Below are 27,153 nucleotides of genomic sequence, written 5' to 3' on the forward strand. Positions count from 1 at the left end.
AATATACTCACTGCTGACAAAGCAGTGTCAGCTGCTGTGACAGCAGAGCAACCGTCAGGAGAGTGTCAGCAATATATTCTCAGGAAAAGGACAGAACAGAAAACACATGTAAAGGGGGAGGAGGGGAAAAAAAGAAAACGTCTCTATCAATTTCACAAAAGGACAGTCATGGTACAGGCATTATAATTTGGAAAAAGGCCCTTGGTTTAAGCCTACCATGTGAATACATATAATGTATTTAAATAGTTGAACAATTAAGCTACGTGGGTGGCTGTATTACCATTATAATTGTTGCATATTAATAATAAATGTCTCATTAAAATATATGTATATATTAATTATGTTATTATTATTATGTTTTTCTAGGCCATATTTGTTTATTTATTATATATAAACAAATATTTTCATATTTGTTTATATATACTTGTTTTTTACGTACTTCGGGTACTTAATAATTTCACTGCACAACTACACTGTAATTTCGTGTGTTAATAATCCTGAATTGAGCTGATTAATTTTCTACTTTTCAAGGTATTAGCCTCTAGGGGAACTACGAGCAGTCCATGAACGCACCATCCGAGCTAGACCAATAGCGTCTAAGCTGAAAGCTGCGTGAAGGTGGAAGCGACCAATCAGCGCTCGCTCTGTGGAGTAAACGGACACAGAGCATCGGCTCCCCTGGCTGCCTGGATGTGACGAGCTGCTGTTTACTGCAACAAAGAAAGCGTCGTTACATCGATGAAACATTTTATAACAGCACCGGAATAACGTTATTGTCAAGAGCGGAGAAGAGGAGAGGCATCGGTTCTTATTGTCCTGCTGAGAACTTCCCAGAAAGAAGTATCGTTTGGTGGCGAGTTGAGTTTCTGTTCGGTGAGTGTTTCTATGTTTACACCGGATGAGCAGCCCACAGGATTTGGAGCACTGGGTTAGGTGTACTTAGTGTCAGGAAGGAGCAGACTGCAGCTGAGCTTTCAACGACAAAAGTATTTTCTGTGTACTTTGGAGCGTGGATTGTTTGTATGAAATATGATCGAATATACATTTTGTAATATATTTCTGGTTAATGAGGGTTTCCATCCTTTTGCTCGGAGTGTAGCTTTATTAAAGTTTTCTTCGAGCACGAGTAAAATGTTGTGTAGGTAGTTTTGTGTGTGTGAGACATCTCCCTGTTAACACTAATGCTCCTCTATGCTCAGACATCACAATGTGATGGAAAGTCTGGTTGAATTCATATCTGTGCGGACTCAGGTGTCAGAGGATGGATGCATTAAAAGCAGTAAATCACTTTAACATTTGAGAGTGGTTCATCTTAACAGAACCATCACAGCAAATGTGACAGCAGTTTCATCCCAGAAAGTCAGTGGCATCCTTTGTGTTCCCCATGAATGATCCGATTCCTGTCTGACTCCACCTTGACAGTCACTAAGCATAGAGGGGTAAGGTGACAAGGACATGGAAGATGGAGAGCAGATGGTAAGAACAAGGAGGGGAGGAGAAACAGAGATGGAGTAAGTAAAAAGAGAAGAGGGATAAGAAAAAAAAAGACACGCATGTGCCTGGTGCAGTTTCTCTTCATTTGGTTTACTAATAAGAAAAAAAAGTGTTTCTGCATGAATTGGTGTTTGGAGGAGACTGCTTGTTGATGGATGACCTGTCAACAAAAGGGAGGGGCAGTGAAGTGCAGTGGGTGAGTGGGTGGGATCCAGAGCTAGAGTAGGAGGAAGGGACGGAGCATTGTAATAGTGACAGGAGGTCATTTATCTGTCTGCTGGATCGGACCAGCCAGTCACTATGGGAGATCAGCTGGTTCACAGCATCTCTCTTCACCAGCTGCACCTCTTTTGTTCCTGCTCTTCTTCTTTCTGTTCATACATTTCTTCTGCTTCCATGGCACTTCCTGCAGTGCCTACCTCAGGTGTTCCTTTACAACTTCCAGCCCGTCCTAACACTGGCTCTGCCTGCTTCTCTTTCCACTTAACAGTCCAGTTTACTTTCAGCCACAGTGCATCGGCTCACACCTAAGCTTATTTTCAGTACAATTTATGATGCACATGCTTAAATTGATCTCTGATGTTTCTGCTGCTTTTAGTGTCGGAGCATCACTTGACACGTTTTGCTGTTTCAATTGATATTTCAGCTGCTCCTCAAAGACACCTCATTAATTTTGTTGCCCTGTCTGTTGCTTCAGCTGAAGCTAAAATTTGCATCGTTTTTATCACACTTTTGACACGTCATCTGTATTCATTTCCTACTTTTTCACAGACGCTGCACATCAACAGAAAGTTTAACTTCAACTGAAATGCTTTGAACAGATACACTTCATCCTCTGTCGCCTGTTAGGATTTAAGTGACACTTCAAGTATTTAAAGCATTTTATCTGTTTACACCGGCTCATGTGAGGTTACATTTCTCTCAGAAGATCTCTCTTTTTGTACAGCCTCTACATTTTCTCTCTCTCAGTGTCCTTCAGCTCTCTCTCTCTCTCTGTATAATCGTTCTCTCTTTATTTCATGCTTTTCTCCTCCCCTTTTTAAAAATCTGCCCTTTATCCATCCAGAGGGACTCATAAGCAGCGTTATGAATCAGTGTGAGGACAGAGGCAGATGAGATTCAGCTTGCAGGGCAGATAAGGATTTTTAACTCGGCTGTGTCTTATCACACCCTGTCACTGCTCTTTAAAATGAACAGATACGGCCTGGCGTTCTCTATGGAGTGGTAAAACTCCCCAGATTGAGATAGTAAATTTCTGTCCGAATCACGTTGGAGTAATCCCTCTGGAGAAGGGTGCCAGTGATGTCAGAGCACTATTTTTAAATGCAGTGACTTTTCTGGCAAATCTCAAAGCCTACAACATGCGCGGGAGTTGACACTGTGTAATTTATCACGCATCAATTAATCAACATCTTGGCCACCAAACAAAACTGGTAATCTGATTTCATTTCCATTCTCGCCGGTTACTGGACATATTGCTCATCTGCATCCTGCTCAGCGCCAAACGTGTCGCCGTGCTCATCATTCAGTGACACACGAGGCGATCTGGTGCCAAAACAGGCTGCATTTTGTTGTCAGTGTGAGCTTTCCATCAGCCATCATTATTTTTAATTACTTTATTTCCCCGCCTCTCCTACTGTGTTTGTTGTGTACCACAGCAGAGTACCACAGGAAGCAAGCACTCACAGGAAGCAGACTCTAAGATGCGAACCTGTGAAGTCTCAAATTAGACCAAATCAAGGCGAAAAATACACACACAGCACTCTCTGTGCTGTGTGTGTATTTTTCGCCTTGATCTATTGCTGATCTATTGCTGAGAGTCATGTTTTGGCAAGCATGAGCAAAGTGTTAAAATTGATGCTTTGAAATGATTTTGTCCTGCCTTTCTTTGTACAGTTACAGTATATGTACGAATTGTTGTTTCAAACAGAACCTAAAATGTTTTACATTTAAAGTCAATTCTGCATTAGACAAATATCTACCCCCCGGACTGTGTCTTGGTGCCACATGTTCTTGCAGATTCCCATGCTGTTTGGAAATAAAGCAAGGTAAACCATAGTAGTAATTCATACTCCTGCCTGTACATGGACTGAAGGGACTGTTACTAGGTAGCAGTTAATTACATATGTACACATCTTGTCTTCTTAATTAACCCTTTGTTACATACACAAGAATCAGCTGTACTTTGAGTTGACTAAAAAGGTTAGTATAATAATGTGGCTCTGATCATTAAGTTGGTCAAGGATATGGAGGATGGATGTTATCATTAAATATGAACATGAATTGTACAATCAAAGAAAAGAATGTCTGCAGCTAATTTCTAAATTAAATATATAAACCACTAAATAAATTATAAAAACCCTTTTTTGTTAGTTTGGTTGTTGAGCTCCTGATGCTGATGACTCTTTTTGGTATGTGTCATTTCGTTTGGAGCCACCTCTGAGTAAACATTCAATGTTGGGGAAACTGGCTGACCAAATGACAGTGAAAAGGGCACAAGATGGCTTTAATAATTTTCTCTCTTCATCTCATATCTACCTGCCTGCCGGTCTGTCAGTCTATTCTGAAGCATTTTGTTAACTCTCAAATACACTGCTGAGCTTCCAGGATTGCCTACAGACTCACATAGAGAGAGCTCCAAAGCACAGACATCACTCATTGAAGGAAAACTGCACTCTCATTCACTGCTGCACTCTGAAGTCAATGACATTAACTTCAGCAACGAGAAAAACAGGAAGACAAGGTTTCCTTGTTGTCCTTGACGGGTACTTAGTGTTTAAATGCAGTGTACAACCAGTGTGTATATGTGTACACACCTGTGTGTTCAAGTGGGATTGTTTTGTGCTTGCTGATGTACTTGTGACTCTTAGAGGCCATTACAATGGCAGGATATATGACATTTCCTCCTGGTTCCTGTCAATACAGTGAATGACACATGAAATCAGCATGCCGTATATTTCTGAAGAGCAGTCATCGCTGTTGATGTGCCTCGTCTGCTTCTTTTGTTTTCGCTTGCTCATCACTTTATCAGGGTAAGGAAGATGCTCCCTGTCATCTTGTCGTCATCCTGCGTGATTTGCATCAGTGTGTTTAGGAGAGATTGCTGCAGTGAGCGGTTAATCAAAGTCCTCCTCACAGGGAATACAGCCTGGCTGGCCAGCAGCAGGGGGACATGAAATCATTAGTGTTGTGACAAACATACCTTGGTTCAGGTTAATGTTCCCACTTTGTAAATCCCATCATCTTAGCTCATTTCACCTGGTCTCATCACCGGCCTCCTGTCGCTCGCCATCATCTTGTCTGACATCTTGTCTGATATGATCGGAAGTTTGCTCTATCTTTTGCTTTCTGGACATCTAGGAGGAGGAGAGTAGGGGTCTGCTCATTTACATATAAATGACAGCAGTCTCAGGTCCCACTCATTTGTCACTTTAAGATGATTCACTGTCCATGTGTCTGTTGATGTGTGTGTGTGTGTGTGTGTGTGTGTTCCTCCCCAGTATTGAAATGTTTCCTCTTTCTGCTCTGTGTGTGTCAGCATCATTACGTGTCAGTGCCGGGACAATCGGCTCTGAATCAGCTGCTGCGTGCTGCAGTGGGCTTATGATTTCATGGCATTCAATGACACTATCTGATGGCTTTCCAGTAAGATAAAATCTTTTTGACTCATCCTGGAATGTGAGGTAGGCATGACATCGTTTTGGCTTAGAAAAAACTTCAGACTATTGCGAGGAAAACAGCAACAGTCTGCTTGGATGTCGGGTGATACGTTGTTTTACTAAAAGGGGAGACAAAAGAATTTCCTGTCAGAGACTTTCTTTAAAAGCCTGGAAATGTACTCACATATCAATCAGAGTGTTTTTGTAACAGGAATCCTTACTGGCTCTTCAGGCCAAAAATAGACCAGACAGCACCATAAGGCCTGCTTACCACACATCACATTTGCACTTATATTAGATGTGATATTAGATTTACCTTCAGGCTCTAAAGGCAATGAGATGTGGGGAGACTCTGCCAAAGACTGTTGTTTATTGTAACAGAGAAGCTGCAGGGCTGAGCAATATCCAAGTCTCTTAGTAAGCCTTCGCCTGCGTCAACAAAAACTACATAGAATGTAGCTAATATTGATTATTGGTACTAGAGTATTTTTTACAACATTTAAAAATGGCTCCTTTAAAATACAGACCACACATATTTGTATTTTAATACAAAAAAGTCCAGTGGCAGCTGGTGGTGAAATTGATTGGGTGGGCTAACAAACAAATTATAGCCATAGAATAGCTAAAGGTAAAAGTACAAAAACATTCTCATCACATGCAGATACACACACACCGTTTGACACATTTTCACTGGTAGAATGACTGGATGCACGACGACGGATCTGAACTCTTATCATTTAACTACGCTGGACCCTGAATTAAACATTGAACAACAGCACTGTTGGTATTACAGAGGCCAGACAGCATGGCTGCTGTCCTTTAAAGAGTTTATAAGCTGGGGCCTACCTTATTTGAAAAGAAGCTCACTCCTGCAGCCTTTCTGGGAGGCAGTGATGTTAATGTCCATGTCATTAAAGTCTGGTGTCCTGATGAACTCCCGCTTGATAGAGAGCACAGCGAGGGCGTTTAGTCTGTCCTGTCCCATTTTACTTCATAGAAAAGACTTACTCCATTTGAGTGTCCTCATTAATGTTAGCACCCGCCAACTTTATTCTTCTTCGTCTTCTTCTTCTAACAGCAGTGTTGGGCTAAATGAATTCAGCCCAAATGACAATCAAGTAAATCACGGGGGCATAAAACAACACCTGTCAATCATTTACCCGTCGCCAGCCTGTTGCTGATTAGTCAAACAGATCGATGTAGAAACAGGTTGTCCTTGTTTTAATTACAGCCTTTCAATCAATTTTAGACCAACAATCCCCAAATGATCATCATTTTTGTGCAGTGACAGGCCAGGTTGGTGCTGTTGTACAAAAATGTGTGTGATCAAACACAATATCTGACATGCCTGCTAGAAAACATTGTTATCCCAATTTTCCGATACCTCCATGACCCCTAGGAACAGGAAATTTCCCAGCTTGGGATGAATAAAGTATTTCTATTCTCTTCTCTTCACTTCTAAATAGCACTTTAGGCTTTTTGCTTTTGGATGCTATGCGACTATGTTTCTTTGAAATCTTGAGCATCAGCAACCACCATGACACATACTGCCTCATTTTAAAAGTTATCAAACATACCTGCATGATTCAAATGAGACGATTCACACCAAAGACTCCTAATGTCAGACTCTATACACATTTGGGTTGTTGCCCAGGTCTGCTTGGCAAATATTCTGAGCCAAATCAAATCTGTTTTTCCAGTCATCACAAAAACAAGAACTGCCCTGACTGATTACAGGATTGTGACAGCTGCTTTTGCTGCTATAATAACATTTACATTCTAAATGTAATTTGTTATTAGCTTACGTGCTCAAATGTTCATGGTTGAAGTGAGCTCTTGATATCAGATTGTGTGAAAACACACTGAACTAAAGGATGAAGATAAGCAAATGATTGAATTGTTACTGAAATAATAGAAAAAACTATGATCTACAGCTGATCCATATCTTGTCCTAGCAATTCCTATGCCTCCAGTGTATCAGGCTTGCATGGCTGAACTGCATAACAGAGTTAATATTGTCTATGTTAATACTAATGGACAGCCGGTATTTAAAAAGTGTGAGGGCATTTCCTTCTCCACTTTCTCCTTCTTTCTGTCTTTGTCTCCCTTCATCTATTTTCTGACCATAATTACAGAGCTCATGAAAGCGTTTAGGGTCTCATGAATATTTAGATCTTGGAGGGGAAGTGTCTGGGGAGACCCATGTGTGGCTGGTCTGCCCTAATTATGGAGATAGGCTTCCACATACTCACACTCTCACACACATACACACTCTTAAAATGAGGGAGGAAGGCCAGAAAATGATCAAAAGCTCCCAGTTTAGGAAAAGTTAATATGGGCTTAAACAAAGCCTGTATTATATATTAAAGATGTCAGCATGCTAAACAATGAGTGCATGTGTAGACACACACAGCAGGGTGATAATGATAGCACAGCTGCTTCTTTCTGCTGCCTATAGTGTTTAATAGTGAGGTAATGATGGACATAAGCCTGGCAGGTCGGTCAGTGGAACTGTGTGGATTTGTGTGTGAATATCAACCAGTATTGTCATGGCAGTGATGGACAGAAGCGTGATTCACTGTGATGAATTTAGAGGAGACAGGAGTCATGTTCATTCTGGAGAAAGCTTGAGAGGAAGGAAGGGACGCATGGACAGAAGTATGCAAAAACTGAAAAAGACATCAGAGCTGAGGGTGGTCGAAGGACAAACCAGAGGGAGTGAGAAAGTGAGACAGTATGGACTGAGAGAGGAAGTAAAGAGTGAAAAGAAGGTGAGAAGGAAGCGAGAGAGAGAGATGTGGAGGTGAGAGGAAAAGAGGTTTGCATTTTAAGAGAGGCTTCTATTGTGAGTCATTTTAGACAGGGAGGGATGGAAATGACTGGTGAGAAAAGAGAAGAGAGGCGTAAGGAAAATGTGGGAGAAATATAAGAGACTTAAATGGCATATGAGGCGGATAAGAAAAGGGGGAGTACAGTGGAGTGTGACACTGCAGATGGTGATGTCTGTGAAGGTGAGAAGTGAGGGTGGTGAATTTAAACACAAGTACATGTTTGGAAGCCAGAAAAGAGAATAGCATGCTAATGTAGATGAAGCACTGCACTCATATATATGTACAGTGTATGAGTTTCAGATACTGTAGCAGAAGCGATATTAAGAGTTGGCACTAGCACTTGTTACCATGACATCACAACTAACCTAAGATACTGGGTCAGTGGATTACATATGTACAGATGAATGACAAATGTGACAGGTCACAAGTCACTGGCGCTCTGTTAACATGTGTTTTTAACTTGTATCTTGTACAACTGAAACACAAATACTGTAGACAGCAAGAGCTGTGAGGAGGTGCAGTCATTTACTGGCACAGCCCTGATGTCGGCCCAGTGTCAGTGTATAAACACTGACACTGGGCCGACATTTACGTTTACATAATGATATAAGATCCTCCCGACTCATGAGGCATCAGTAGATCAGTATTTCTCAACACTGTAACAACAACACTGTGGCCAACAAAGACTTGACTTTAGTCTGGGCCTGCTTTTGCTTTCCATTTCTTCCTTGTTTAACTTCCAGTGTAACTGTATCAGAGCTGCAATACGATAAGCTTTTCCCTTTAAAAAAGTCCTTAAAAAACTCATACCACTAACACTTCCATTCTGACTCTTCTATTTCTATTACTTCTGCTCTTCATCTACGTTATCATCAGTTTCTCCTAAAAAGAGATTGAAGTGAATTTGAGTGGATGTTGGGTTTGCCGAGACGGAAGCAAAATGGGGTGGAGGTACAATGATCTGACTGACAGCTCACTGCAGGGTGTAAAGTTTACATAAAAATAATGACTGGCTTTGGCTGGGTCTGTCAAAATCTGATTTAACTGAAAAGTTAAAAAATGTTCCCGGTCAGATGTTTGAAAAATGAAAATAAATTAAATGTCACTGGAATATCCCTTTACTCATTGCAGCACCCAGGCATGAAAAGACCAGCTGACAACATGACTAAAGTTTTGGCTAACTCTCATGTCACTGTTGACTATCTGTGACAGACCGTGAAGGTTCTGTCGTCCACCCATTTGAGCTCTGTGTGGTCACGACGGGAGTTTGGGCTCGGTTCGTTGCCACCATGTGTGTGAGCTTTCATCAGGCCACTTCACAGCCCTCTGAGGGGAAACCAGACCACCACCACACGCTGTGAAGGAACGCTGCTGCCGCACAGACAGTGACGCACACACGGTATGATTATGAACACAGGCAGACACACAAACACAGGTGTCAGCGCCACTTATGACAGACCACAGTTTGATGAGGTGTGTCACCAGTCTGAGGGGGTGCGGAGCCCACTCAGAATATGTGTGTGTGTGTTACAGAGGGAGAGATTGGTTTGTAATCACTTTAATAGCAATCACTGTTCATTAGCCAAACTGGACGCAGTTGTGATTTCTTTCAGCAACTGTGTGTTATGTTTCTGTGTGCTGCTCCCCTGTGGAAGGCAGGGTGGAAATAATGTATTTATTTATACATCGTCTATATTTATATATGTATATTAGCTGAGGATTGACATGAATAACCCATTCCAGTGTGGCCTGCAGTCTGTCAGAGCGCCTTCAAAGTGCTGAGATTCATGTTTTGATTTGGAGCTCTCGAATGTAAAGGAGGGCTTTTGCCCCTAGTTTCCATTTTCAAACCTGCGTTGGTGGACATATGTGAACTCAGAGAGCAAAAAGTAGTGCTCGCATTGAAACTGTCAAGCAAAACATGTCAAATATCCACAGCCCATTTCACAGCACAACAATTTCAGCTGTTAGTACAGGCCAAAGAAAATGGAAATTGTCCCCTTTTCATAGTAATATCGTTGGAAAACAAGCCCTGCAGTGGGCTTTGATTAACTCAGTGTGTGCAGGGCTCCAGTCAAAACCTTGTGTGATTCATGTGGACACTGTGTGATTAGGTTCTCTTTGTTCCTGCAGGTTACTTGTAGTTTTTTCTACATTCACTTGGTGGAGTAATGGTGAGCGGCCACTGTTCAGGAATTCATATGAGCAGAAAAGATTGGCTTTCCTAAAGAAGGTGTTTAAATATGTGTATGATAAAGACTGTTAGTGTTTTCTAAATGAAACTGCCGCACCTGTTTTTCATGCCAGCACATACACCGACCCATTAGGCATGCTGTGAGTAATTATTTTTTGTTATTAGAGATATATCATCTGTTTTAAGATATGCTGATCTGTGGTTAAAAGCTGGCAGCTGCAGCAGGTCGAGCAACTTCATCATTCATCTGCAGTCTCTTATTTAGTTTACTGTGGATTTTCAAGCTTTTTCTTGCACAGCTGTAGGCTGCAGCCAAGATTGATGTGATTTTCTTCTCATTTTTGTGTCATTCACACACAGCGCCCAACACTCTATTACAATCGCAGTGGTCCAACAGAATCTGCTACAAATAAAGTATTTTTTTATATATTTTTCAGTGGAGAGAATGGCGAGAGTAAGTCATATCATTATGGTTGAACGGAAGGGCATTGATTGCTCCACAGAGTTGACTTCAGAATGTATTAATGTTAAGCCTGTTTCACACTGTACAAACACATGCTAACATCTCTGTTGTCCCGTGCATTCTTCATGCTCAGTGTGACACAGAACATAGAGCAAAGGAGTCAGTGTCTTCCTGTAAAGCTATAGTCTGACCAGGTGGAGTATGGTATAGTATCTATACGTACACACATCTTTCCAGGATTTACCGTCACAACAAAGCATGCCAAAAGAAGCATTTTGCCAGCTGTTGTAATGTTTAAAAACAGTATAAATAGATGGAAAACCTTTAATTAGAGTTATTAGAGCTTTGGATGATTTGACCAGCTACACATCATCATCACCCTTCATTCTTATTGGTCGAGGCCTCTTCCCTGTCTTGTGTTTTTTTTTTCTGCAAAAATAATACAAGAATTGTTCTACATAAATGAGTATATTATTAACTGTGGCTTTCATCCACAGCCAGCGTTGCCTTTTTGTGAGGGATTTTGCTGTCAGCATTATTTCTAGCATCATCTCATCTTCATTCACTTCCTTGCTCAGACAAAAAGGCCACCAGCATGGTATTTGCTGCATGCAGTTATTTTCAACTGCCTCTGAGCACATAACAAACTTGATTTCAAAATAAGAGTACTGAAGCTCTTAGAGGACACTCAGAACAGAATCATTATGTCAGCACTTTGTGCTTTACTATGTAAATTATACTGTGTGAAACAAGTGTGTGTGTGTTACAGAGGGGGGAAGAAAGAGAGAGGGGAAGAAAAATACGACCACTTTCCTGGAATTGTAGTGGTGACGAGGACTCAATGATGCACAAGAGTGTGTGCGTGGATGAGTAGCAGAAAGGAAGAACAGTGGGCAGGTGCAGGATATGATGAAACACGTACAGAGATGCTAGGACAGAATGACATGCTGGTTAAGAGACATTAGTGATCCAGCTGTTTGCCATCGTCTTTTCCACTCCTTTTAACAGGTGTTTGTATACTAAAAACAGCTGCCAACAATTTGTGGTAATATGTTGGAGTTTCTTCTGCTTCACAGCTTCAGCCTTGAGGCTGCCTTATCTGCATCTGTAACAGATCTGAGCAATTGCCTTGAATAAGTCAAAGAAACAGGAGGTGGCACTGAAACTGGAGTCTCTGCCTTACAGTGTGTGTGTGCATTTGTTCATTTGTGTGCATGACACACAGACAGAAAAACTACAGCTAAGTTAGTTAATTAATTAAAACTACTTTGAAATCAATGAAGATTTGCATATAATTTTATATAATACATATAATTTTGTTCAGGAAGAATTCCCTTTAACTGTTAGCTGAACTGAGATGCTTTGACATGCTGGACTGTTCTTTGCTTGAGGGTGAGGACATTGTCCATTCTTCCAGTAAATGTAGAGACATTTTTATCTTCTTCAAGAAAAACCTTGCAGCCACCATATAATCAAACATTTCTGGTGTAATATATCTCTTTTGTACAGGAGAGTGGCCCCAGGGAAATATTTGGTCCTGCCAGGGTTGAAGGAGATGGAGCGATGAGGAAAGCAGAGCAGATATAGAAACGATTGAGCCAATGATAAGAAGCTCATTATTCTGTTCCTATATTTGGCTCCTCATATCCTTGCCGCTTACTGTGGAGACACCCTCTGTGTAGGCCTACATCCTACTGAAATCTGTATGCTTGTCTGTGTGCCTTCTTGGTACTTCTGTAGTTGTCATGGCAACATTAGATCATCTAGCATATAAGGGTGTTTTCTGTAGGGTTGATGTATAATGAGGCGAGGTCTTTTGTTTTCAAAAGAAGATATTCATCAGTTTGACCTTTCCCCCTCAGCAGATCAGCAGTATGAACGTAGGAGGCTGTCTTTCTTTTTCTGTATTTATCTGTATTAGTTTTTTTTTCTCAGTCTGTAGCTGCTCTCAAATCATTACACTGAGGTCTGGCTTCATTTGACTTGCTGGCTCAAAAACCAATCGCTTGGCACTTGTGTGTGTGAGTGTTTACTGACGCTCTCATCCATCACTGCCCCTTTTGTTCACGTCGGATAGAATGGAGAGTCAATTAAAGTCATAATCATCTGATTATCCTATTCACATTCCACTTAGGCAACTATTATATTCATCTTTATACACACAACCAAAGATATCATGTTCCAATTATATATAAAAAATTTAAAATATGCAGAAACATTCATTCCAGTAAAGTGACAAACAGCCTGCTACAATATAGATTTAGTAAAGGGAGTGAATTTTTCACTTGTTTAAATTATGTTGAGGCTTCAAGTTATGCATAATTAAGGATGTAACTGCTCTAAGTGGCTGCTGTCTCAGATTACAAGCTCCACTCACACTCCACCCTGTATTTGAAAAGGGTGGGAGTTAGGTGGCAGGATCCAGAACCTCCTGTGGTATGTTTCAAAACCCATGACTGAAAATGACAAATATGAGCAGACACACCAAACAGTGGGTATTCACAGTCTGCCACCTCACCACTAGCTGCCACTAAAGCCATCTAACAACACGTCTGTACTAAACATCCACTGTTATGTGTGTCTCTCATGCCATTTAAAAATACCAATACAGTGAAAAGTGATAAACAGAATTGTTAAATGAGAATATAAACTCTTAAATCTCTCTGTTGGTATGAATGTGAATATATACAAGCAAAAAACAGGTCTGTCTTGACGTGGTCAAGGCAGAGGTGGACAGACAGACAGACAAGCAGAGAGTGACACCTGCAGAGAGCTGCTAATCCTAGAATAAAGTAGATTATTGTATAGCAGGCTGGTGCTCCCTCCCAGTCTGTCTGCAGGAAATGGAGCTGCCATAAGCTGCTGACTGGCTGCAGGCTGAGAAAACTGCTGGCTGTGTTGTCGTGTTAAACCAGAACACCGTTGGATATCACTCAACTCCTCAACTCCTCTTTGACCGGTCTGTCATCACACAAGTGTCACTCAAACCGCTGTGCTGCTTACAAGGTCTGTTCGTGTGGCTCCAGGAGCCTTAGCAGAGAGGCCCTTGAGTAATTGAACACCCCATGTTAGTGACATGCTAAACACGATTGTTCATTTCAACCCAACACACACTTCCAGTGAAAACCCCCTTAATGTCATTTGTTTGTGTGTAAGTGCTCACATTTTCATATCACTTGATTATAATGCGCTCACGAACGGAACCTGCAGTTTTCAGGTGTTCGGCTTCTCAGAATGAGAAACATGCCATGTTTCTCATTCTGAGAAGAGGTATCCTGACTCTAAATTTTAACTACAAATTATGTTTTGTTGTGACATTTGTGTTCACTCATTGGTCTAGTTGAATTACACACAAACACATAGAAACATTCACTGTGAGTGATACCAGTGGAAACATGCACAGCAGACAGAAAGAAGCCCTCTCTGTGGCTGTAAAGTTAACATCACTTAGTATGACAACAGAACAGAGTGCACATCAGCCCTTGTGACAAGGCTAATATCACATTTTGTAAATGGGTCTCTTTGCTCAGCAGGACATGCGGTAAATGGAAAATACATAACTTAATGGTTTTATAGAAGTCTAAATGCTGCTCTGAGGGACGGATTGTTTGACCTGCTGCAGTAACAACAGGACGACAAAGGAAAAAGCATTAAGGAACATGTTGGGTGCTGGGCAACAAACTGGAGTCTGTCTGTGTTTATGTATGTGTACATTTATGCTGAGTGCAGGCTTTAGGATCTGTGTGTCTGATTTACTGACAGCTGCAGTCTACATATTTGCCTGATACCTCACCTTTGGCCCTGGCCTCGACACTTCCCTGTTGGATGAGGACACATCAATGTCTGTGGGATTTCACTTTACAATCTGTGTCACTGATTCCCAGAATAATAACTGAATAAATTACTTCTGTGGCACAGAAATACCTTTCCTACATAATATAAGGGCATGTAATGTGTCAGTTCACTTACACAATAAAGGAAATTCTTTTCGTTTAAAGCATGTTTTTTCCCACTGCTTAGGGATGGGTGGCTAAAGGGGGGTGAGATAATGTATCAGTGTCTCTGCAGATTACCTCTGTCTGTATGCTTTTTTTATCTGATTGTCTGTCTGCATGACTCTAGCCTGTTTTTTTTTCTTTTGGAGTCATATTTCAAAACAATTGATAGTTTTCTTGTGCAAATGTTTTTGCACAGATCTCACAAAAGCTGTATCCATGTACAGCTGGTGTACACAAACTCACTGTGGGCTTGAAGCTCACACCTTCCTGTGACTGACTGACTGGTGTGTTTGTGTCCTTGACTGGTGTGAGTCTGCAGCTCTGGACACGTGTCAGTGCTGTCTGTGAAGATCCCCACTGTAGTGTCTTCAGATTTGTCAGATGTTGATGTGAAAAGAAAGATAAGCCAGTGTCACACCCTCTGAAATGCTTATATTCATATATCATGTTAAGATAAAAAAAAGTAGTGGGCAGTAGGATGACGTATGTAAGTATAAAGGCTGCAGAAAATTCACAAAAGAAAGATGGAGGAGTAGAATGACATTGCTCCAAACTTTCATCAGCAGATGGAGGTTTAGTGTCCCCTATGGGATTTTTCTATTGAACTTGACCAGTGAAGGACACTTTCATTTTGATATTCAGATGTGTTTTGTTTTGAGAAAATGAATACAGTTTAAATGGACCAAGCACCACATAGAAATACTCTTCAAGGCAAAGTTTCAAAAAGCTTCAGTTTATCACCATGGTTGTTGGGGTGATGACTCTTACATTCATATGACCACAAAATACATACACACTAAAACTCATTTTACCTTAAATTTTTCCATTAGGATAGTAGGGGGTGCAGTGGTTAGTTCCTTTGCCTTACCAAAGAAAGGTCCCTGGTATAAACCTGCTGGGAAGAGTTTGCACATTCTCCCCTTGCCAGGTTGGATTTTCTCCAGCTTCCACATTCCAAAGAGATGCTCTCTCATGGTCTCTGACTTGGCCTAAATGGTTGTGTGTCTCTGTGTTGGCTGTGTAATATACTGGTGACCGTGCTTCTCACCAATTGACAGCTTGAATAGGCTGCAGCCCTCCTGTGACCCAGTACAGGAGAAAGCGGGTAAAAACACAATGGGAGGAGGGTTTTTCCTGATGACAGGCTGAATACTGCAGTACCGTTGTAGTACCTTTTCACAGGGGTGTGTAAGGCTACTAATGTTAATAATGCAATTCCCCCTGGTGTTAATAAAGTATTTCTGATTCCGATTCTGATTCTGAATGCTGTTGAAAACAGGAATCGATGCAAATGGATGCGCCTGTTACCAATAATTAAATGGTAAAATGTAGAATTTAACAGCTGCTTGCGTAGACAACAATGCCAGTAATTTGTTATTTTGAATTGATAGCTGCTAGATGTCTTTGTTTTCTTTGGGTAAAGGGTCATTTGATAGGGGCGTGTCAAATCAGTGAGATGGACACAGTGACTGATTGAGAGTGAATGGATGTGTTGTCTTTTCCCGAAGCCTGCATCTGCATCTGTTTTTTGTTTTGCTTTTTTTTTTAAATTAAAGCAGGAACAGCAACATTTTCCTTAATGGTCCTCTAGAAGAAGTAGACTGACCTGGTATGATGGCTATTTCTGCTGATAGCATCTTCCAAATTATCCATAATGCACAAAATGTGGGAAGATTCCTCTGCCTTATTAAGAATAAAAACATTACAGTAATTTTAGATGGTAAACAGTGAAATTTCAACTTTTTATTATAGCCATTTTACAGCCATTTTCCAATTAAACTAACTAGTTTTTCTGCACCAACCCCTTGATGGGGAAAAAACGTTTAAAAGATTAACATGTAGATGCAAACCAGACTTCTGATTTCTGGCTTCACATGTTGGCCAGTAAAAGAAACCCAGCTGTATGGTGTCTGTGGCTGTAATGTTACCAACACTTACAGAGTGACTCTGTTCAGATTCTCTGCACATGCTGTTTAATTGAAGGATTTGGTCTTTATAAGACATTTAATTGACAAAGGATACAGTGATATAATGAGAGCCGGCAGTCGGCAGTTGAGTTTGTGTTCTTTTCTCGCTCTCTGTTGGAGGGAGACAGCCGCCTATCACAAAGCGATCTGTGCTTGTTACGTGTGTGTGCGCATGTTAATGATTTAGGGTCTCTGTGGGACACTGAGGGGAGGACTTGGCACGTGGCAATGAGGGGTCAGCAGTGACAGATGCAGACCAGCAGCTGTTAAAGAAACGGAAGGAGGGAGGGCACAGAACGGAGAGTATAAAAACAGGAGTGGCAAGGGAGGTGCAGGATTGATGAATGGTTCAGCAGAGATAGAGCAAAGATGAAGGGTTGGAAGGAGGGCAGAGAAGATAAATAGGGGAAGAAGGTGAGAAAAAGGCCATCGAGACAAGCAATTATAGAGCTGAAAAGAAAGATTTTAAATGCTGTGCGCACACTTGACAGCCTTTGTGTAAACAGGAAATGCTGACAATGTCATGTGAAGCATTTTGGAGAACCTTTTCTTGCTGACGCAGTTCACTCTTTAGACCTTAAAATACTGTTAGTAGAAATGCTGGCTTAAGATGGTTCTAAAACCTGAACAAGAGCTTTTACCACAAACATTACGACAGTTATGTGAAGGAAGGACATGATGATCAGCACAGCCTGTGTAACTAAAGGGTCTGAACAAGAGAAAAAAACTGCTGCACAAAGTGAGATGGTGACTCATTAGGTGAGCTTTCCTATAGATAAGCAAGACATGGAAAGGTTGTGTTTCAAAGGAGGGAGGGAGAAGGAGAGGGGAAATGGAAACAGCAGATTGCTGTCTGTCCCTCCTGCTGCCTCCATTTACCATCATTGATTGTGCAGCCGGGTTGAATTAATGCCTACCTTCTGTACTCAGATGGCCAGTATCTGTATTGATGTGTGTAAGGGAAAGGAGCAGAGTGCCCATGTGTTTCAGTCTGCCTTTCTTTTGTATTCACACAGTATGAGAGTTCAATGTTGGTGTTCTCATATTTCACTTCTTAATAAATGGCAGAGAAAGGGAAGACAACCCTCTAACAGGAGGACACCTTGCTGCTCACTGCAGTTTTAAAGGGCTTTAAGGGTCTGGTGTAATGGAAAAAAAACATCTTTCACACTAGATGAAGACCCCACTAAAAATGCATCACGGTGTACTGAAGTGGCATGTTGTGAAGAATGCACTTTGTTAGAGGTTGTCACTAAAGAGTGAAAGTCAAATAAAAACAAATTGAAAGTTGTTGAGTTGTGTTGACTGATTCATGGCATCAGCCCAAACATAATGTTTGTTTAACACCAAGTTGCTATTTGCTATGACACATAAAACACCTCGTCTTAATGCCACCTCTGCATGTTCACACTGAACTCAGATACGGTGTACTATCAGATTAGGTTCCAAGTTCAGCTCTTTGACTGCTTCTGCTGCTGGATTTAATCTCTGCAATTATATTTGATGAATAAGTATATATTTTATTTTAGTACTTTTTTATTTACAGCTCTATATTTTTTTTTATAAATTAGCCAACCATTCTGCTTTGAAAGGTGCTTATGATTGTAGGGATGGTCATGGGTGATGATTGACTACATCTCAGACTGGCAGGCATAGGAAGTCTTTATGTGTACACCAGTGTCTGTAACTCCTGTTCAGTCTGTGATGAGCTTCTCTAAACATGAGATTAGAATAGTCTGCCTGAATAGACTTTTTAATCTGGTTTCTTGTTTGTGTATATTTGGAACTACAAAAACAGCATCTCATTGTGTGAGCACAGAATAAACCAGCACATCCTTAATCATTCCACTTTTAATACCACCTCATCCTGACTGACTGGGCTGTCTCTTCGCCATCTGTAGTCTGTAATTCTACCATCGACTATTTTTTTTTTCACTTTCTCCTCCCCTCCCTTCAACTGTCCTCACCCTGAGGCGCCCCTGTTTCCTTCATTTCCCTTTTTTTTTTTTTTTTTTACTTCTCCTCTCATCCACCCATCCGTCCATCCTTTTCCCTTGGGCTATGCGGACAGTTGGACTGCTTTGTGTTTGACACGTGTGTTGGCAGGACACACACACATATATACACACACACACACTAATGCACATGCACACACCTTCAGTTCCTATTGTCAGTGGGATGCTCAGCTGTGAGGCCCCTAGCCCTAATTCCCTGTGTGTGTGGTGAGGACAGGACCCTCATTGTCCTGCAGATTAGCTCTGACACAAACACATACACATGTGTCCCCAGACCCCAGGGGTCCTTTAAGTGTGGATGTGCCTTCAGGCAGAAAATCAGGGGGCAATTTACGGCAGGGTCCAGTGAAGAAGATGGGGGATGTAGCACAGATCTCAGTTTGAAGTCTGAATGTCAAACTGTACCTTTGGCTGCTAATTTTGGATGAAAAAGGGGTGTCTGGAACCTTTATTAGACCCTTTTAAGACACTAGAGTAACTGAAACATGTCCAGGCTGGTGTGGAGGACCACTCCTTACTACTTACAGAGCTGTGGAAAATGGTGGAAGGAAATGCGCATTAATCCTGTTATCAAACTTAAGTCAATTAAACAAATGAAAATAAACATTTGTAATGTTACTTTATCATCAAACGTGCATTATCAGAGGGAATTCATACATTCATACAGTATGCTGCTGCTGTGATGCTGGACAACACAATCAATTTCGGTGATCACTGGTTTGAAGCAAAGCCTCCCAAAACTAAAACCCGGAAAAGCCTCTAATCCAGCAGTATTAGGGGGCTGAGCATGTGGGCTTGTATTTTATATGCAAATTAAGTCTAAATTAGTAGGAGTAAAATAATTAAATAAGCAAGAAGATTTTCTACTTGAAAATTCATGCTGACTGTCTTCAAAGCTAAACCTCGAGTGGCATCACTAGTTTTTGTTTCTTGGTCATGTTACAAATCCTGACTTGCGCAGTCCTTTGAAAGGACCTGTCAGGAAAAACAATAATTACCTGTTGAAGAATCATTTCTGCAGAAACCAGGGTTTCTAAAGAGGAGTGATTACACCAATTAAAACACATTTAATCAAACATAAGGGACATTTGTTATATTGCAGCAGCAAAGAATACAATAGAACAAAATTACTCAAAACATAAGTCAAAAATAAAGAAAGTGGAATTGATTGTGCATGATGGAGAGCAGTTCAGTGACCTCCTGTTCCTCACTGACTCAAACGTCTCCATGTCCAGTCCAATGATGCTGTTGGCCTTACGGTTGAGTTTGTTCATCCTGCCTGCATCTCCTGCACTGATGCTGCTCCCCCAGCAGACCACAGCATAGTAGATGGCATTCGCAAAAACCGACTGGTAGAAGAGCTCCAGCTTCATCTTGCCACACACATTGAAGGATCAGAGCTTGCTCATCAGCTCTTTGTACACAGTGAGTGTACAAATAACACACATGTATGGAATCGCTACTTAAATAAACCCCTCAGCAGAAACCTGAACATTGCATCACAGCAACACGGCTTCTAAGAAAATATAGTCTCAGATTCTTTGCCAGATTGCTAACCTCACTTCAAACACCCCCCCCCTCCTCCTCCTCCTCCCTACCTGTGTGTATTACCATTGACCTACATAACCCATATGTCTGCTTCAGGTCATCCGTAGCCGCCACTGTGTGTTTATACAGATCAGCACATTTCCTCGTTTCTACCTCCTAGTCAGAATGAGGCCAGTTGACTGGATGTGACATGCACACACACACATGGACACACTGTGTAAGTGTGGGTAGGTGTTTCTAACATTATCACATTTCCAGACATCAAAAGTGCATGCTTACATATTTTAACACCCTTTTTTTAGGTTTAAGTTTAAGTAAATTTATTATGAGTAACACAATTACCCACTCTTGTGTTTGTTTTTGATGCTCTCTAACAGTTTAGCTTGCTGGTACTACTAAAGAAATGTGGTGAAAGTTGTTTTTTTTAAATAGGTTTCCTGTCAAAAATGTGGACAGGAACCACTCCTTAAGCCGTATTTACTCAAGACCTAAGATGGCCGAGCAGCGTTTCAGTTGAAGTGGAAGCTGTTGTAATATACTGTTTAGATGCTCTTCTGTTTTTTTTTTTAATTGTTTTTAATTGGAAAGGACCTATGAGTAAAACACACACACCCTATAAAACATTCCTCAGTATAGACCTTTGAACTGGCCCACGTCTCAGAGTTCTGTAGACTGATTTTTCTCTCAATGTGATATTACACAGCAGCTTGTTGATGAAGAGGCAGTTAGTCTAATCCGTGATGGGACTAATGAGCAGCCAATCGGCGAGATTGGGTGGGACTACCACTATAAACAAGATAGATCTTGTATGACTTAAAACGTACAGTTTAGGTGGCATGTACTCTCAATACGCTGACATTTTAGTTTTAAAATCAGCACATTGGCATGAGAGTGCTTCAGTCTCTTATTGAAATAATACAGGCTGACACTTTGTTTTCTAGTAATTAAAGGTAGGGTAGGAGATTTCATATTGATGCACTTTTTGTTAAATTAGTGTAACTTCTCTTTACAATCCGATAGCAACCGATTAGTTTGGCGGTTTCGCATTAAAACGAAGAATATTAATCATCTGTGGAAGCTATAAAACGCTAAAAACATCAGCCAATCCTCCGAGACGACCCTGCGCGGAGTATTGGCTGGTTGTCACTTTCTTCCTGCTCTGCGCGCACCAGAGAGGTACGTGCATGATGGCCGAAGTGACAGACCGCAGCTCGTTTTCAGGTAATGCGCGTTCATGTGATTGGAGGCGTGGCTTCGGTGTGAGCGCGGAGAGGGGCGTGTGTTTACTTTCGAAATCTGGCTGACTCACTGAGTTTTCAAAATCTCCTACCCTCCCTACCTTTTAGAAAATGCTGTGCTAAGATGGTTGTAGTCATATATTCTAATGTAAATTTGCATAAGGAAGCAATAAGTATTTCATTCAAAATTGTCGACATGTAATTTCATGATATGATGATATGGCAGTGATGTAGTGGGAGATACTTTTGTTGGGAATCTATTTCCCTGGTGGCTGCAGCAGTCCTGGGAAAAGGATGTACATACAGGAAGTGAGCTGGCTGGGCCTTAATCCTGCATGATTGTATACAGTCTCACCACTTGTGTGCGTCCTTGTGTGGCACGTTTTTAAACACCACATGGAGGTGAAAAGTTTTGGTGGTCACAGAGACAGATGAGGGGCGTTCATGGGTGTATGATATCTTTTGGAACTGTTCCGAATGCGCTTCTTACTTCCACGACTTTGCGAATGACTGATGTAGCTGCAGAAAAAGGCTGATAAATGAACTCAGCCATCAGCTCAGAGCCCAGCTGTGCACTAATGTAGGTAGAAATACAACAGGACAGACAGCATGGAGAGCAGTGGAGCAGAACAACAGGGAGCAGGCCAGCACCCCGACAGCCCTGAATGTGTTAATTGCAGGCGTGTAAATTAGACAAAAGGACATTTTACTGTCAGTACATGTAATTTATGGCTTTTAATAGAATTCTCATGTATTTGTTAAATTTGATGGTACTTGTGGTATAGAGACACGGGACATGATTGGTCTTTTTCACCTTGGTGGCTAAAATGTGCACATGCTTGTCTCGTGCAGTGCATGTGGCACGTGTAAGGGTGTGCGTGTATACATATGTGTTGTGTGTGCCACAGAAGGGGGAGGGGTAAGTTGGTCTGGTTGGTTTGCTCTGTGTGAGCTCTTTGTAAGAAGGGGGGAGTCAGAGAGGGGAGGGAGGTGAACCGGGTGTTTCTCTCAGCTGCCTGCTGGTCTGGTTGCTGTTGGTAACTTTGCTTGATGAGATCAGAGGGGATCGGCTTTCAGGCCTTCATCTCTCTCTCTCTCTCTCTCTCTCTCTCGTGGAAAGACTAAAGTGGAACTGAAACTGGAGTCGGGCTGAAAGTCAGCTCGGACCCGCTACTTGTCAGAAGAGAACGTTGTGACGTTGCTGCCTAGGAAACACTCTTTGGAGCTGGAATACAAGTGAGTTCAAGTGAGTTGAGGGGGTGAAGAAGAAGTGATAGCCTCAGGACAGATAAGCTCCCGAGAAGGAAAAGAGGGAGGGAATGAGGGAGGGAAGAGGAGGAGAAAGGGGAGGAGGAAAAGGTGGGCAGCTCTCAGAGGAAAGAGGGAGTCACTCTTTCTGTTTCATTCAGACTTGCCGGCTCCTGGTCTCCTACTCTCCTCACTGTATTCTCTGGGTTTTCTTGGCTGCTGGAGTTTAGACTGTTTTGGCCGCCGTTCAGATTCGAACATGGACAGAACGGCTACATGGGGCGAGTAAAGAGTCACGGAACATTGACTGTAAGCAGCTTGATCTAATGTGTTGTCTACAAGGTGTAGTGTGTCATCGCTGAAACATCTCACTGGAAGGGATTGATGCTATTTCAGGAGTGTGCATAGACTGGTGGAAGAAGGAGCCCTACAGCTGATCGACTGTGGCAGTGGTATACAATGCATGTTTGAGGGTTAAAAGTAGCTGTGAGTATGATTTATATTTTATGTTTATGTTAGTCAAGAGCAGCCCACTGGTGCTGTTAACCTGTTTTTCTTCTCGTGTGGATGTCAACTTGTACTGAGCATCTCCTCCTCCCTCTGTCTCCCTATTCTTCTGTCACCTTTAATTCTGTTAATGGCCTCAAGGCCTCAGCTGGGCAGCTGGGATACCCCTGTGTGTGTGTGAGAGAGAGTGTGTGTGTCTGCTTTTGTTTGGGAGAGCCAGTTGAGAGTTCTAGGATAAGCTACCCCTGGATTTCCCTGCTCACATACAATAATAGGATAGGTCCTGCTTTCTATTTTTAAACACACTGGTTTTCTATAGGTTACAAATACCTGTAATGTGGCTGCTTGCCCCATGCTGTCTGCAGTAGCTTCTCTCACAGTGTTGTGTTTAGTCTAAGGATTGGGGTGGGAGGGCGCATTTGTGTGGTCCATCCTGGGGTAGAGAGATAGCAGCTCTCCTTTCTGACTTTATCCCTTTGTTTTGTCAGCTGCTGACCCCTGTTTCTCCCTCTCTATCTCCATCTCTTTTATTGTTTGTGCTCCCTTCACTTTTTATTTCACTTAGATCTATACAGCTTCCCTTTTGTCACAGTCTCTGCCTTTTGCTTTAGTTAGTCCTCTTATATTTCCATTATTTAGACACTGTTTGCATTTTCTTTCTTTCTTTTCTCCTTTTCTGTGGTTTCCCCTCAGTACCATGCTGTTTTTGTAACCCCTGGTGTATGTGTTTTTTTGTGTGGATGTACCTTTTCCTGTCAGATATCCTGGCACAGCACCCTGTGTTCTGTTTTCTGGATAACACCGTGGGGAGACAGAGAGAAGTACAGTGGTCATAAAACATCTGTGTGTCACTGAGCTGAGGCAGATGGTAGCTGTGCACATCTTGCCACTTTACGGTATATCATATGTTACTGAATAATTCCACAAGAGGGCGCACCAGAGAACATCTGAATTATTCACTTAAAAACTGGTGTTTGTATCAACCCAGGCGATTGATGGCTGTTATGTCACAGCGTGCCATTGGTGCTGTCCATGTATGCAGCGGTCAACTGGTTCTGATCTCCCGTCTGCTAAAATGATTTGTCACTGTATAGTGTACAGATGAAGGTAATTGGCAAATGCATGGTTTGTACCATTAATTAGATTGTGCATGTTTATGATTTTGGTCCAAAATATTTGGTACCAAAGGTCCCCTTTTGTAATCAAATTGGTTTTAGTTCAATAACTTTCGAACAAGCTTTGGTTGCATGCGTGTGAACAGCAATGTGCATAGCAAACAAACCAAATGAACGACTTGTTGTACCTGAATGGGAAGACAGTTAACACATGTAAGTGTAAACTCCATTCTGAGTCTTCAGACAATGTTCAATGGTTCTCCAGAGTGTTTTGTTTCTTAATTAAAGAAGGCTTTAATCATTAAAATGGTTAATATATCTTTATCTTGTAGTATTTAAAACTTGTGAGACCACTAGAAATCTGTGATCAAGTGCTGTTTTCAGTGTCAGCTCTGTCATGCTAGAGTTAAAAAGAAAACAGTCACACTGGACTTTTGTGTGTGATGTGTGTGTGTGTGTGTGTGTGTTCCATCACACTTGTGCGAGTTGTTGTGAATGTTAAATGAGCAAGGCAGCAGCAGTGTGTTATATTCAGGCAGACTTTGATTCAGTTTCATTACTGCTGGGGCTGTGAATCTGCCACCTGAATGTACTGCAACCCTAGGGAGCTTTATGGATGGCACTGCCAAGGCCATATGTATGAGTGTGTGTGTCCATATGTGTGTGTGTGAGAGAGAAAGATGAATAGGTTTTGCGTTGCTGTCCTTAAAGGAGTGCTCAATCACTGTTGCACTAATGGTCTTCCCTTTGGGCACCATGGTTTATAATGTGTCACAACAGAGAAGTTTGTGTGTGTGTTCATGTATCTTCTGCAGTCTACCTAAATGCACTTATTTTGTGGGCAACACTACAGTTTCAATTCCTTGATCACTAGCAATCAGTTCACTATTAAAGAGAAAGAGCGAGGGTGTTCCAGGAGGGGGATTTTACATTTAAAGAGAAGAGCACATTAAAGAGAACAGAAGAGGAAGATGTGGGAGAGGGAACATGATTCATTAGGGAGACGATGACTGGAGTGACTTTGTCAGGAGTTCAGACTGTGATGAAAGAAAGAAGGGGAGAGGGAATACATAAAAACTGTATCAGGGAAATGCATCAGGGAAATGTCACCAAAGGCTGCCATCAATTTCCAGAGCAGAGCAGAGTACATTCATAAGCGGGATTTTGTGACCTATACTGCAAGCTTGTGTACTACACGTGAATTTGCTTGTGCCCAGTGTTTCACATACAGCGCTTTTCCTATGTGCTGAGCTTGCATTGATTGTGACATTGTGACGTTCGGTGGCAGGCCTGGGATAAGTTGAACCAATTGATAAAGTGTCAGCTCTGCAGTGGCCTCTGTGGATTTACAGGTACTGTCTGCAGAGAGACGGGGGCAAAGGCAAATGGATGTGGGAGTAGGAAAGAAAGTTGTGACAGAATTTGAGCATAGAAAAAAGAAAAGTTATGAAATGAAAGGGGTGATATCTCCCTCCATAACTGCTTATTCAGTCCAAAGATATCGTCATGAGGACACAAGTTCCTCTCATCAGCTGTAAGATTAGTTTCAAATCCTTGCGTGAAGTCTCTGTCTGTATTTTGACATCCCGTTAGCAGCCAGACGGTACAGTTTATGTCTTGTTCTGGCGTCTTCAGCTAGCCAGGGATTCCCTCAGTAGGAATGAATGTCAGCTATGTAGAAAGGATGGTAGTTTGTTTAATCTAGTGGGTACAGCTGTTGCTATGAGGAGATGCTGTATAATAAAAATGTGTGTTTGTGAGCTGTGTTTTTGTCTGTTTTGTCCTCTCAGGAGTGGCAAGTGGAAGAAATGACCACTTTGTGATTCATCCTTTCAGACGTCATAAGGCAAACTCACTGTAATTTAGCTCGACAGTTAAGGTTCAGACGAGGTCAGAGTGGTTTTGAAATGGGTTGAGTAATGATGAAATATGAAATGATATGACCCCTTTTTGGGCAATGAAAAATAATTTTTTAAGAGGCAAAGCAAACACACAAGTTGAACAAAAAGTACAATCCCGGTGTTATAATGACACACATGAAATTAGTTTGGCCCTTTCCTGCTCTTTCACAGTGTTTCCTGATGAATGTTGCTCTCAGGCTTAACCAACATGTCAGTGAGTGAACGCACTATTAATTCGGCTCTGTTTAAACGCGGGCTCATAATGTCCCTGACAACTGAATATTTCAGGAGGAAGGGAACACAATACACACATGTACGTGTCGCTTGCTGCTGACTGGGTCTCCAGATGACCCTGTCTTAGTGGTCTTATGAGTATATCAGTATGTTTGAATATATATATATATATATATATATATATATATTTCCCACATTTGACTGTGTGTGAGTAAACCAAGTCCATTGTATCCATGTACAGTATGTGTGTCATAGCACAGCAGCTGTGTGTGACTGCTGGCTCTGTTTGCAGTACAACTTTAGACAAGCTGCTCAAGGATGAAATATACACACACACACACACACACACATGTAGTTTCTGAGGCTAGCTGTTCGTGAATGAGCAAAGAAACAGGAAGGCAAGTGACGGCCAAGCTATTAGTCTCCATCCTTCGTGGCCTTCTGGGTCATTGTTTGTCCTGGCGACCCTCTGAGACAAAAAAGCAACAGCTCATTTTACAGTAGCATCTACTGTATTTAACATTGCATGGGAAGCGTTGTTTGTATTCTAAACATAGTGGTGGAGAGTCAGACATGACTTCTGTGGAAAAGCCCAGAGACCTTTCTGAGTGGTTACTCAGCTAGAGCTTGCTGGGCAGTTTTAAATGAAACACAGTTTGTGTGAGACAGACAGACAAACACACACTCATATGGAGTGTTACACACTCACAGAGGCACACACCTCCCTCACAGGCTTCCTGG

At 41.7% G+C, this 27,153-nt stretch overlaps 1 protein-coding gene across 7 annotated transcripts in view; it reads left to right on the forward strand.

Moving 5' to 3' along the window:
* Window positions 1-662: 662 nt before the first annotated feature.
* Window positions 663-27,153, forward strand: part of LOC114449335 (SPRY domain-containing SOCS box protein 4-like) — a 54,809-nt gene continuing 28,318 nt past the window's right edge. Inside the window, exons 1-2 of one of the 7 annotated variants that reach the window (XM_028426915.1) lie at window positions 22,766-22,964; window positions 23,052-23,141. The gene's annotated coding sequence lies outside the window, so the exon portion shown is untranslated. The other 6 variants (XM_028426913.1, XM_028426920.1, XM_028426919.1 and 3 more) reach the window with 6 other exon arrangements.

The sequence above is a fragment of the Parambassis ranga genome, chromosome 17 (genome assembly GCF_900634625.1).
Source record: "Parambassis ranga chromosome 17, fParRan2.1, whole genome shotgun sequence".
Lineage (NCBI taxonomy): Eukaryota > Metazoa > Chordata > Actinopteri > Ambassidae > Parambassis > Parambassis ranga.